This window comes from Meriones unguiculatus (assembly GCF_030254825.1).
Source record: "Meriones unguiculatus strain TT.TT164.6M chromosome 13 unlocalized genomic scaffold, Bangor_MerUng_6.1 Chr13_unordered_Scaffold_34, whole genome shotgun sequence".
Taxonomy (NCBI): Eukaryota; Metazoa; Chordata; class Mammalia; order Rodentia; family Muridae; genus Meriones; species Meriones unguiculatus.
The window spans coordinates 12,048,373-12,061,719 of record NW_026843646.1 but is presented as its reverse complement, the minus strand read 5'-3'; the positions used below and the strand labels follow the sequence as shown (position 1 = coordinate 12,061,719).

General features: G+C 44.3%; 1 pseudogene; it reads right to left on the bottom strand.

Moving 5' to 3' along the window:
* The window catches only part of LOC132650922 (grainyhead-like protein 2 homolog), a 59,538-nt pseudogene continuing 46,191 nt past the window's right edge, over positions 1 to 13,347 (bottom strand).

Below are 13,347 nucleotides of genomic sequence, written 5' to 3'. Positions count from 1 at the left end.
TGTAGGGCAGCGAGCCCACCTCTCCCAGGAAGGAGTGCACCAGAAGCTCCTGTCAAGGGGACTTGGGCCCAGCGCTCAGATCTCCATAAGCGTGATCTTGAAGCCTTCCACCATGCTCTCCATGTTGAGGATGAAGGTGTCCTCATCTGAATAGTGTTCAATGATGTTGTCATCCATGTTCACCAGGATGCTGCCGAAATTGGGTGAGATGGGGTGGAGTAAGAAACAAAGCCAGTGAACAGAGGGCTTTATGCAAGAGCAGCCTTCAAGCTACTGACTAATCACATTCTTAGGCCCCTCTGTATTTTCATTACAAACCTCAACTGCCCTTGGCTGAACACACATGTACAGTAAAAGTTACATATGACTCTACAGCAACTATAAAGGCAAGTTTTATCAGCAGCGTTTTGCAAGTAAGAAACAACTCAGTAAGGTCAATGGCTCTCCAGCCAATGAACGCCTGAGCTGGGTCTAAAGCTGGCTTTGCCTCACCCCAAGCTACTTCACCTCTTCCTGGCTGCCTACTCCATGGCAGTTTGGTTTCAAGAAAACCAACTTCCAGAGTCTATATCTGTGATTTTTTTTAATATAAATTTTGTTTTTGTCTTATATTTGAGTGTTTTGCCTGAATGCATCTCTGTGTATGGTATGTGTGCATGGTACCCTCAGAGTTCTGAAGACCAATTTAATCCCCTGGACTAGAATTGCAGGTAGTTGTGAGATGCCATGTAGGTGCTGAGAATGAAACCAGGGTCCTGTGGAAGAGCCACACACGCTCTTAACCAGTAAAGTGTCCCTCCAGCACCTCTATCTGTGACTGAGAAGTGCCTGAGCCTGTCTCACTCTTGTTAGCCAAAGAGATTTCCATTTGAGAAAGAATGACTCCCTGAATCACTTTATAGTGGTGTCATCATGGATGCTGCCATACCTTCAGTTTGTTCTTTTACAGAATTAAAAGGCACCCACGCTTAGTGGGCTGATGTTGGGATAAAAGCCTTATGCATAGGCCTTCACAGGCCCAGTGCTGAAAGGCAGTGCTATCAGCAGTGTGTTTGTCCACACTGAAGCTCTCTAGCCAGCAAGACTTGAGGCTTCACTCAAAGTGGTATCCCCAGCCTACTGCACTGATCTTGGAAAGAACTGCAGCACACATTCACTGAGTGTCTAACAGGAGTTCAAGTTTGATGCTCAGTCAGCCAAAGACTCCAAAATCAGAAAGCCTGAGAACCCAGGTCACATTTTCTTTATGAAAAGGGTCCAGAAGAGTTTTATGGTACCTACTCCCAAAGAGGAAGCCTTAGAAAGGTCTTAAGAGGGGCAGAGGAGAGGGAAGCACTTGCTCCTTGAGGCCATTGAAGCGGCCCACCTCCCTGCAGGCATTGACTATGCTTTCTGTTTACTGAAAGTGAGACCTGGGGCAAATACTTAAGCAGGCCCTGGGCTTCATTCCTCCTCAGTGAGCCTGTGAGGAGGAAATGGATCAGGGAACCCAGAGGCTCCTCACCACCCAACCAGGAAGGACTAACTGTTCACTGTTCCTTACCATGTGGGCGAGCAGCCTGACGCCCATTTGAGATTTCATTAATGATTACCTTGAAATAATTTCCTTTAGCCTCAGCTAATTTTTGTCCGTACTGTGTCACTCAGAAGCCAATGTGAAGAGCTACATGTAGTTCTGCAACGTCATTTTCCCTGATGTCCTACCACCTCTAGACCACTCCCGCCCTTGTGAGGCTGTCAGTAGATGAAAGCACCTCGGGTGACATGTTAGAAATGCACCGTGGGTCTCCCTGCCTGAACTGCTAGCATCGTGGGCCACGGATGTGACAACAGGTAAAGCTATATTAAAAATGTACCTTGCAGACAGGGCAGCTAGCTGAGTTAGCTTTTTTCTTACCCCTTTTTGCTCTTCTTATAAAGCTTTGTGATTTTCTCCACTGGCAGCCCTTACTTCTCAGACAGCTGAAACATGAATAACAGGAAAGTGGTCAGCAGAGAGCAGGGACACACTGGGAAGCACAACATTCCAGCTCAGACCTCACATCTGAGCACAGCACAGTCCCCTAATGAGACACGTCAGGAAATCTCATGATGAACACTTTCCCTGCACTAACTGCTGAGACCATTCAGCCCAAGCCACTGGCTTTATAGATTAGCAAAATGAGGCGTAGAGAAGTGAATGGAGCCCCAATCCACGTTAGCAGCCACAGAGTCACAGCTCACTAACTATGGCCCTGACTAGTTTCACCAAGTCATTATTTCCTCTGCCCTTAGAAGGAAGAGAAATGCAGCTCATGCTTCGCAGTGTGTCAGAGCCCATGTCTAGTGCCATCCCAATTTTGATTCTCCCTTTGGATAGATCTTAAATCAGTCAGCAAAACAATCTTGATAAAAGTGGCATTTCCGATCCCTTGGAAAAAAAAAACATCTACTCACAATGTTGGATTAAATAGGTAGCCATGCATCAAAACACATTTCAACTGAGCCACTTGCAGTGGCTCACCCCTGTGAGCCCAGCCCTGAGGTCAGCATGAGCGATGGAATGCTCTCCAGACCAACCTCAAGAGGTAGTGAGAGAAAAAGTTCAGGTGGATAAAAGATTTATATATGAAAGATGAGACCACTGAGACCATGAAAGCACAGGAAAAGATAAACATGAGTTCATTCTTCAGATAGCCATCATCCTAAGTACAGTTTTTCTGGGAGACATGACACCTGCAAAACAGGCCTGAATAGTAATAACTGTGGAATTCTGAAATATCAGTAGCTCAAACATACCACAAAGAAAAATAATGTACTGGGAAGCATTTTAAAATACAAACAATATATACAGAGCAAACTGCTTTGTTAAAAAGAACTCGATGGGGAACAGGGCAGAGAAGAAAGAAAAAAACAGAAAAATTATATACAAGAAGAATATAATCAGGCAATAAGCATATGAAAACTGCACTGAACTTTTATTTAAAAATTTCAAATGAAAATAATGATAGGATAGTACTTTTAATTTAACTATCAAAAATGCAAATGAGCCAGGTGCCATGACACACCCCTATAATCCCAGCACTCTGGAAGGCAGAGGCAGGTGGATCTGTGAGTTGGAGGCCAGCCTGGTCTACAAAGTGAGTCCAGGACAGAAATCCTGTCTTGGAAAACCAAGCAGGGTGGGGGGGGGAAGAAGGGGAATGAGAGATCCAGCAGGTTTAAACATTTTCTGCTTTTGGTTTACAGCTCTGATGGATCTGATGCCCTCTTTTGGCCTCCATATGTACCTGCATACACGGCAGACAAATGACACATTAAAAATAAATCTAAAAAATCTAAAACGAAACAAAACTGAAGTCATAATCTAATGTTGGTCAGAGCATGAGGAAACAGCAGTGTTCAGATTCTATATAAGGAATAGTGACCCCTCAGCCTCCTGGAAAAGAAGTTTGACAGAAGCATAGTTTTTAAAAGTGAATATGAGCCATTGACATCATGTCTAGTAATCGGACATACAGAAATACTCTCATGCTCAAACATGTTTGGAACATACCTGTTCATAACAGAGGAAAGTCATAACAAATATGCATTAAATATCTTGACATTTTCTTCACTTACACTTTAAAAATTGCTAGCATATTAGAGGGGAAAATAAGTGAAAATTTGTCAATATAATATAATCTTGTCTGAATTTTTCACGTTTACATATATTTAAATGTATATAAAATATTTAAATGACATAGCAATCTATTAATGATAGCTACATTGATAAATGGTCAGATTCAAGCTCCCTTTTACTTTGTATAATTCCACAGTGCTTATTTTTATGATTGTGTCATTTTTGTAAGTACAAAGTGGCAAGATGTATTCGAGAAAGATCTACTCCAAATATGTGCCATGCCCTCGCTAGTGGCTCACAGGTAAGGTTGGGACCCAGACTTAGGAAGTGCAGCACAGGCTAGAAAAGGGCTGCAGAACCCTAGGGGAGAGCTGAGATCCTGAGAAAAGTTTGTTCCAGAGAACCCTAGGTTCCTGCCTTTCCATCCCTACCACAGGGCAGAAAGACCTCTTCACCATATGTACACTCAGAAGCAAGACAGAGAGGCAGGGTGATAAAGACAGACTAGACAAGTATCCTCTTGCCTGCGTGGGGCACATCACTGGTGGTCCTGATGAGGTTTCCCCACAGCCACAATAAGGCCCAATGAACAAAAGTTAACAAAACAAAACAAAACAACACACTTGTTGGCCAGTGGGATGGCTCAGTGGGTAAAGGCCCTCACCACCAAGGCTGGCCAGGTGAGTTCAACTCCAGAAACACAAGGTGGAAGGCAAGAACCTTGACACTTGCAAGTTGTTTACTGACTTCCACATGAACATTCAAATAAATAGAAAAGGCAACATTTCTCACAAGAGCCTGGAGGCAGCAAAGAAAACAGGCCTTGTGTTAGAAGGGCCTGTTTGCAGAAAATGTAAACAAACAAATAGGCAGATAAAATGAAAAGCAGATGAGTAGCAGCTGGAGAGGCAAAAGCTAAGGGAAATGAATGGACACAGGAAGTCTCAAAAACACACACGCATGGTGGAAGACTTAATTCAGAATTGGAGAAATTTAGCAGATAAATTACAATGACACGGTTGATCTAGTTTATAAAATAGTAAATGCATATACACATACACATACTGAATTTCCCAAAGATACTCTGTCTTATAATGTGTAACAAAGACAATTGAACCATAATTCAATAAAATGAGAAATAAAAAGTTGAGAAGTTAATAAAAAATGTTAAGCCTCTCAGGAATACTTTACATTGCCTCTACTCTCTTCTCTCTTCCTCCCATTGAGGCCCCTACACTATTTGGCAAGCCCCTTGGTGTCCTATTTGCATATGCAAATAAAAGGAAGCCACTTCCATTTTAGACAGGTTGATAAGAGTGCTTTCCTAGTATACACAAGGCTAGGTTTGAGCCCCAAGACCACATAAACTGGGTGTGAAGGGTATCTGTACAATCTCAGCACTGCAGGTGGAGCATATGTTCAAGGTCAACCTCCCCTGCATAGCAAGTTTTGAAGGCAGCCTGGGACACATGAGACCCAGAAAGAGATGGAAGAAGGGAGAGGGAGGAGGGAGAGAGAGAGGAACCCAGTATGGTGAACTAGCTCTGTCTTTTGAGCTCTGAACTGAATTCAGTTCTTGCTGAAATGGCAAGGCTCTCAAGAGTGACCTCACTTCCTTACTCATTCCCTGGGGATCTAGAACCACTCAGTGAACAGAACTAGTTCTCAGAAACTCCTTGAGAGCAGCCTGCTTCCACATTATTTCCTGATTACTTCCTCAGCATAGCTGGCCAGAGCCACAGCAAGACGATGCACAGAACTCGGATAGGACAACATACATACACCCATACTTAAATTAGCCTCAAACCAGAACCTTTCTATGCCTTTCCCACACAGCAACTAGCTTGTTTTTTGGTGGTGGGGATCACGGATATTTTGTGGTGCATTAGCATTCGGCCTGCAGGGTGGAAAGCTGGCTCAGCGGCCAAGAGCACTTGTTCTTCTTGCAAAGGACTCGGGTTCTATTTCCACAAGGATGTTCACTACTTCCTCATCAGTAGGGACAGATGTGCACAGACATACACACAAAATAATGAATCTTTAAAAATTTCCGTATGCATTTCACAGTATGGGCTGCACTCACCCACCCCACTGGGTGCTACTCATCTTATCCCTACATCATATCTGATGCACTATCCTACATCACAGACACTTTCTACCATCTTGGTGACTGCCTTTCATAATGCCATTGCTTTTCTTTGTAATTCTGTTTTATTTTAGATACTTAAAAGCACTCTCAAAGAGTCAATGGATTTGAAATTGCAAAAGGCACTCATGGCACAAAAAAGTAGGAAGCCCTGGATAGCATTCCTTTCTGTGCATAGTGCTTGCTGCATGTGTACATGTGCTGGGGGGAGGGAGAGGGGGAGGGGGAGGATGGAGTCCCCAGTATTTTCACCTAATTATTCTCACTCAGTTGCCTTCTAAGATTTGGCTTTGGTTAGTGTCACTTGCAATTTCTTTTTAATTTTCAAGTGAAAAAGTTTGCTTACTCAACAGCAGTAGTCTCATGTCTGTTCATTTGCCCTTTTCTAAAAGAAAAAGGAATCCATTCCTGGCTCCTCTTTTCAGTAATTAGGCTCTCCACTCTCCAAAGCATGTACTCGGCAAAGGGCTGATCAATCAACTGTCTATCCCGCCTCTTTCCTGGATGCTTATTATCGACTCTTGCTTTCCCTTTACTCTTTGTGTGACTGGCATTGTTTATTCTTCTTTTATGTAAACATATGGACATCTGCCTACCTAGACTTGAGTTGATGGAGAGCTTAGGGTGGTGCCACCATTTAGGGTAGAGCTAGGTAAAAGAGGCACCTATGTCTTCCAGCCTCATTTTCCCTATCTGTAAAATGGTGATGATGCTATTTCCATGCCATGTTCATAGGAGTATGACAATAATTAAAAGGAGCCTGTAGCACTCAGCATGGTGGGACATACTCTGCGAATAGCAAACATTTGCAACAAACATTGTGCCCAAGGCCTGAGGATATGCAACTGACAGCAAGAGACAAACCCCTCGGGACTGCATATTCTACTGGAGAAAAGAAGGAAGGAACACCCAACCAATATTAGGTATGCCAGGGGGTCTGGCTTCTTTCCTCTTGCAGTAGCAAAACATTCTGACCATCAGCAACTTGAGGACAAAGTTTATTTCCTCTTATACCTCAAATACCAGTCTGTTACTGAGAAGCTAAAAAACTCAAGCAGGAAGTAAAGCAGAAAGGCAGAAAGGAAAGCTGCTTACTGGTTTTCTGACTGGCTCTTGCTCAGCCATCTAGAGACAGTGCTGACTCAGCAGGCTGGGTCTTCCCATATCTTTCATCAGTCAAGACAATTTTTCACAGAAATGGCCAAAAGCCAGTCTGTCTCAGGCAATTCTTCAACTGAGGGTCCCTTGTCCTAGGTGACTCTAGGTCATGTCAAGTTGACAATAAAAACTGATCAAGACACCAGGTTGAAATAAAATAAAGCAGGTGGAGGCACACAGAGAAGAGGTGTTATTTATGTGAGTGGTCTGACAGGCCCCACGAGCTGGGGGTGAGCAGCCCCAACATCGTGATATGAAAGAAGAGCATCCTGTCAGAGGGGACAGCATGTGCAAGAGCCCTGAGGTCTGAGTGGCTTCACTGACCTCCAGAACAAGCTCCCAGGTTCCATGGTCAAAGTTCACTCTTCGTAAGGTTACTGTGTGGTGGTTTCAGGAACGGCCCCCCTAGACTAGTGTGTGTGAATGCTTGGCCCACAGGAAGTAGCACAGTTAGGAGGTATGATCTTTTGCTTGCTGCTGTGTATGCTTGTGGTAAGAGCCAGGCAAGCTCTGAAACAGTCTCAAGAAATAGCAAGCCCACACACATCAGTGGTTAAGTGGTTAAAGTGCCTGCCACACAGCATGGGGACCTGAGTCTGGATGTCCAAACTGCACGTTTAGCCAGATGCTGCAGTGCACACCTGTGATGGCCGAGCTCCCATGGACTTGCAGCAGGTGCTACAGCAGAGACTGAGCCTGTCTCAATCAGGGGGAAGCTGAAGTGACCTCAGTGTTGTCCTCTGACCTCCACACATGACACAGCCCATGCTCACTGATGAAAATACATGTGCACACACATACACACAAACACCAGTTTTTTTAAAGTGAGCATACCACCTTCTAGCTAACCGAGCTACTGCACCCATCATGTGGCCTGGCTCACAGGCTGTAGGACATCCATGTGGGCTACAGAAAGTCACCACCTCGGAACTGTTCATGAATCTGTCTGATATGGTACCTTCTGATTCAAATACCAGTTCACACCTGAAGAAAGGGTGGGAACACAGTTGTATTTTTTTTAGGTGACAGAGTCACATTTCATCACTGTCAATAATTATTTTCTTTTTTTAAAAAGTAAAAGACTACTTTAAAAACAAAACCAGAAAAAACGAGGGCACGTATGACATGAAAGAAGAAAAGAGACTGAAGGAGGTTGCCAGAGGTTGGGGACAAGAGGTGGGAAGACTGAGGGAGGAGAGTGTACTAAAACTCACTTCGTTCAAAAATGTTTTAATCTAATGTTTTGTATGCTAATGACAAAACTGCAATAAAATAAGTAAGAGGGAACATATATCCAAGTAACAGAGTCATGGCTGAAGACAGGAATACTGACCACTCCACTGTACTCTTGACACGTTTACATATGTGGATTCATTTCACACAAGCACATATCACCCATATTTATGCCACTAACAATACGGACATCTATACAGTCTGCCCTCGATAACTGCAGGCAGCACCCACAGGGTTAAGTGACTAAAGATCAAAAGTATTTTATAAAAGTTGTGCTTGTGCTGAATATGTATAGACATTTTTTGCCATTACTTCTTAAACAATGCTATTTACATAGCTTTTACATTCATCAGGTAGTGTAACTAGGGATGGTTTAAAGCAGATGGAGGATTGCCGAAGTTGCATAGGAATATGCTATTTTATATAAAACACATGGACTTGAGTACTCATGAAGTTTAGTATTATGGAAAGTTGTGAAACAAATTCTAGATATGGAGAGATGATGTATAAATTTATGTATTAATTTTATGCATACATATTACAATATATAGGAATACACATACATTACACATGCATATTATATACCCATGTGCATATTTATTATAACATACAAACATGTACTGGTAAATGTGAGTATAATAAAATATCCTGGTTCTCGGCGGATCCACATTCCGGTCAGTGTTTTCCTACCTCACACAGAGACACAAATCAACTCAGGATAGAATTACATTAGCTGGAGAAATGGCTCAGTGGTTAAGAGCACTGCCTGTTCTTCCAGAGGACCTGAGTTCAATTCCCAACACCCACATGGCAGTTTACAACTGACTGTAATCCAGCTCCAAGTGACTTGACACACTTACACAGACATATATGCAGGCAAAACACCAATTCACATAAAACAAATAAATCATTTTTAAAAAGAGAACTACATCAGTAAGCTCTAGTGTTCTTCAAAAGACACCATCTCCATCACACGCTGATGGTCCCCTTCGACAGAGCCTGTGGTCTTGACACCCCTAAGGTCAATGAACTTGGTTTGTAGATCACTACCAGCCCACTTGTGGACCCTGAAAAGGCTCTTCTTGACCACCTTTCCCACTTGTAACACTCCAGAAGCAAGCAGGTAGTTTGTGTTAAACGTTAAGGAAACTTTTTGTTCCAGAGTTGAAAGGAAGATGAAGCCAGAATTGCCTGAAGACTATGACTAAAGCCATGGAGGGAACCTGAAGTTTCCAAGGCTTGCAGCTCTCTCTACCCATTCCCCTGCCTCACCCCCATTTACCATCTACCAAAACAACACAGGAGTTGAAGGGAGGCTGAAAAGTTAGAAAAGTTGCTGTTGAGTAGGTGAAGTGACCTTTTGTTCCACAGTGGTCCAGTATGAACACATCTTCAGGGTACTTATGAAAGTAGACAGAGGTTACAGAAGGAAAAAAAGACATCAAGGACCAAAGCAGGATCCCAGAATAGCACAGCAGTTCAAACCTGTTCTAGATCTGTGGCATCCATCCCTCAGGCTGTTCTAGGAGTTGGTTAAATATGGATTCCTACAAGGCCTCGTGGTATATGCTTACAGTCCCATAATCCCTGTGCTCAGAAAGGTGAGGCAAGAATCCAGGTCAGCCTGAATCTTCAGCAACATTGCCTCTTCAGCAGGAAGGACTAAGAATGTGCATTGAAATAACCTCTAGATACTCCTATAAACACTTATTTTATCTGCTCTTAAAAACCAGACTAAGGTATGGAAGTGGACAATGATGTTCAGAGAAATCTGACTATTTTACATTATTTTGTAGACCATTTATCCATCCTTCAGCAATTTCAAGGTCATTAAAAAAAAATCTTGGTTCATCCCTTCTAGGCCTTTTGCAGTATCTGTTCTTTCTAATCAGTTTAAAATTCAGAGCCCATGATGGTGGTGACACAGCCTTTAGTCCTGGCACTACCGGGGCAGAAGCAGGTGGATCTCTGAATTATATAGGCCAGCCTTGCTTATACAGTCAGTGAATTGCAGGTCAGCTGGGGCTACACAGTAAGACCCTGTCTCAAAACAAAACAAACAACAACAAAAATCATAGTTCATTAGAAGTTCCATAGTCTTTCTTGCATTTGCTTCTGGATTTGTTTCTGCTCTGAGTAGAATAGAAATCAATAGTCCCCACAAGTCACGACAAACAAAAAGCTGCCAAGCCTCCTCCTGCGCTTTCTGGAGAGTGACAGTGCTGCTCTGCTCAGAATGACCAGGGTCATGAAATGCCAGAGTGGGAGCAGTATGAAACCCACCGTGGCCACATTCTTCTAATTTTTTTCTGATTACTACTCAGAACTGTAGATAGACACTCACAATACATTCACAATATCACACAGCTGTTCTCTCAAGTTCCAAAACTTTCTCATCACTTCCACAGGAAATGCACTAGTGTAGATCTTCCTTCTGCTCCCCAACCCATGGCAAACTTGCCTGCTTTCTCTCTCCCAGAAGTCATTGATTCTGGACATTACTGATAAATTGAATCGTGTAATAGAGGACATTTTGTGTCTTCCTGCCAGTTTTACTCTGTATATACTCCTAAAGAATTGGAAACAGATGTCCAAACAGAAAGTAGCCCGTGAGCATTCACAGCAGGGCATTCTCAGGAGCACCCCAAGAAGGAAAAGCACATGGACCTGTTAGCTGAATGAATGAAAAAAAAAATGAAGTATGTTGTGTTCATACAGTGAATGATTACTCTGCCAGTAAAGAGAAGGAAGCGCTGGTTTGTAGCATGTTCTAGCATGGACACACACCAGGGAAAAGTACAAATGAAAGTGATCTCAGGCCACTGCGTTGTGTGGTCTACACATAGGAACTTCCTCACGTACTGCAGTGTTCAGCCATAAGCCCAAATATCCCATCCGATGCATTTCTCAGACCAGCAGCCCCCAGGAGAGGTGAGAGGCAGCGCTGGTCCCCATCACTGTCACAGCCTATTCCCTACTGCACAGCTGTCTCTGAAACTGCTCATACTGAGGCACAGTCAAAGCTGGGTGAACAGCGTGTGAATAAAACACAGCTTTCCCTAGGTCGTGCTGCTAACCCTGGCCTAGGGCAGTGGAGAGAAGGGGAGAATCATCTCAAACCACTGCAGTTCTGCAGCAGATCTTTCCCCATAACCAACATGTCCTCTCTCCACTTTGGAATACGCTAGCCAAGCCAACAAGGCACCATGGAGCCACCTAAGTTCTGCCCAGGTGGCAGGGCAGGGACTCTGGAGGCTGAGGGGGCTGTGGCTTACCGCTTCCATCAGGCCCTTCACTGTGGGCGATCTCAGCATCAGGGCGTCGAACACGTCATCACTCTCCTTCCGCACGTACAAAAGCACTGCAAGAGAAGGGGACAGCCAGCGTGACTCCTGTCACATGGGAGTCTCAAGCTGACACCACCTGCTCTGCCAACAGGCCAATGACTACTGGGATGTACCAGCTCTGACACCTAGATCCACACTTTAGTTTCTCAAGAAAGGCACACAGTCTCCTCATGACTACTGTTCCCTGTGCTCATTCAGTGAATACCACTGAAGGCTCCTGGGTGCCATAGGCTGTATATACCAAGAGCTGAGGTTGAGGCAGAGAGCTAATAGACCCCATTCTCTGTCTTTAGGGAGTTTATGGTCCATTAGGAGAGACAGGCAGGTACCAGATGACCTAGACACCATTGTGAGAGTCATAAAGAAAGAGCCAAAAAGAGGATGCTTTCCAGACAGCTCCTACCATGGTGAGGTGAGGGAGAAGGCTAAGATACTCAAGTATCTCTGAGTTGTGAAGAGCATAGAAGCACCAAATCTAGAAAGGAATGACACCAGGAGAAGAGCAGGTCAGGCAGACATTCTCCTGCACAGGCTTGGAAGGGTACCAGGGTAGCACCTAGGACAGTCCAGGAAGAACTTAGGATGCAGAGAATCACAGATTTGGGTGCAAGTCCAGCTCAGCCCCTGCTGTGACCCTAATGACTTAATCTTTCCCTGTCTGGATAATCTGTGAAGTAGGACACTAGCATCCAGCACATAGGTGCCTGCTGCCAGTTCTGGGAAATAAGGTCCTTGTGGTAGGCTTCATCTAGGCCCAGCACACAGAGAGGCTCAGTCTTCAACCTACAGAAGCAACCAGGAAGTAGGTGTGGTCCCTGTGCCCTCCAGCGAGGGCATAGCTTTTCCTTTCACTTCTCTGTAAGAGCTCTGAACTGGGGAGTGTGCAGGCTAAGATGGGCAGGCACTGCCGATCTCAGCAATGTAAATGGACCTCGGGAGGCTAAGATGCACCTGTGGGGTCCCACAAACATGGTCACCCTTGCTTCTGCTTCCCCTGACCACTGAGTCCTCCTCCTGTGCCCACCACTCCAGCAATCATGCTGAAAGGTCAGCTCCCAGAAAACAAAAACAAACAAAACAAACAAACAAACAAACAAACAAAAAACTGGCCACTGTCATTCAGGTGCAGTCCAGCATCCCAGAGGGCTACTCTTTTTATCCTCTGGCAGCAGCGTAACTTCTCACCCAAGGGAAGAAAAAGCTGAAACCCCTCATCTGTCCACACTAGGGAAAACTGCCCCAGGCAAAAACAATAACAGCAAAACACTGGTGAGCCTACATCTCAACTATCATCTTAAATCCACCTAGCTACCATCACCATCAGCAGAAAAACAAAGGCAGGACTGGGAAATGAAATCAGCCAAATCCAAACTCCATGTCTCCCCTCCCCCTCCATCCCAAAGGCTTTCTTAAAGCTGTGCATATAAAGGCCACATTGACAGGGGTTCTGCCCAAACTCCCTTCTGTGGCCTGTGAATGTTCAGGTAGATTGTGGTGACTGTGGTAACGGGAGGAGAGGCAGAGGAAGGAGAGAGGCAGACTTGGGCACTGGTACCTTCTTTATCAAACATCAAAACAGAAGTGCCGAGTAAATATGCAGACTGACTGCATTTCCTACAAGTTTACAACTTTAGTCCCTTGAAGCAATCCTGCATCACTTCCATGTCAGTTAAGCTGCCTAGAACCCAAAGGCTATCAGAAAAGGAGGCAATGTGAACAGTGTGAGAAAAATACTTAGAATGCGGACCCTGGCTACATCCAGATAAGGAAGAGTAAACCCAAGAGGAAGACATACTGGCAGCTATTACTTGATGGAAATTCTGTAACTTCTTGAAGCTCTCAACAACAGAAAGAGAGGGAAA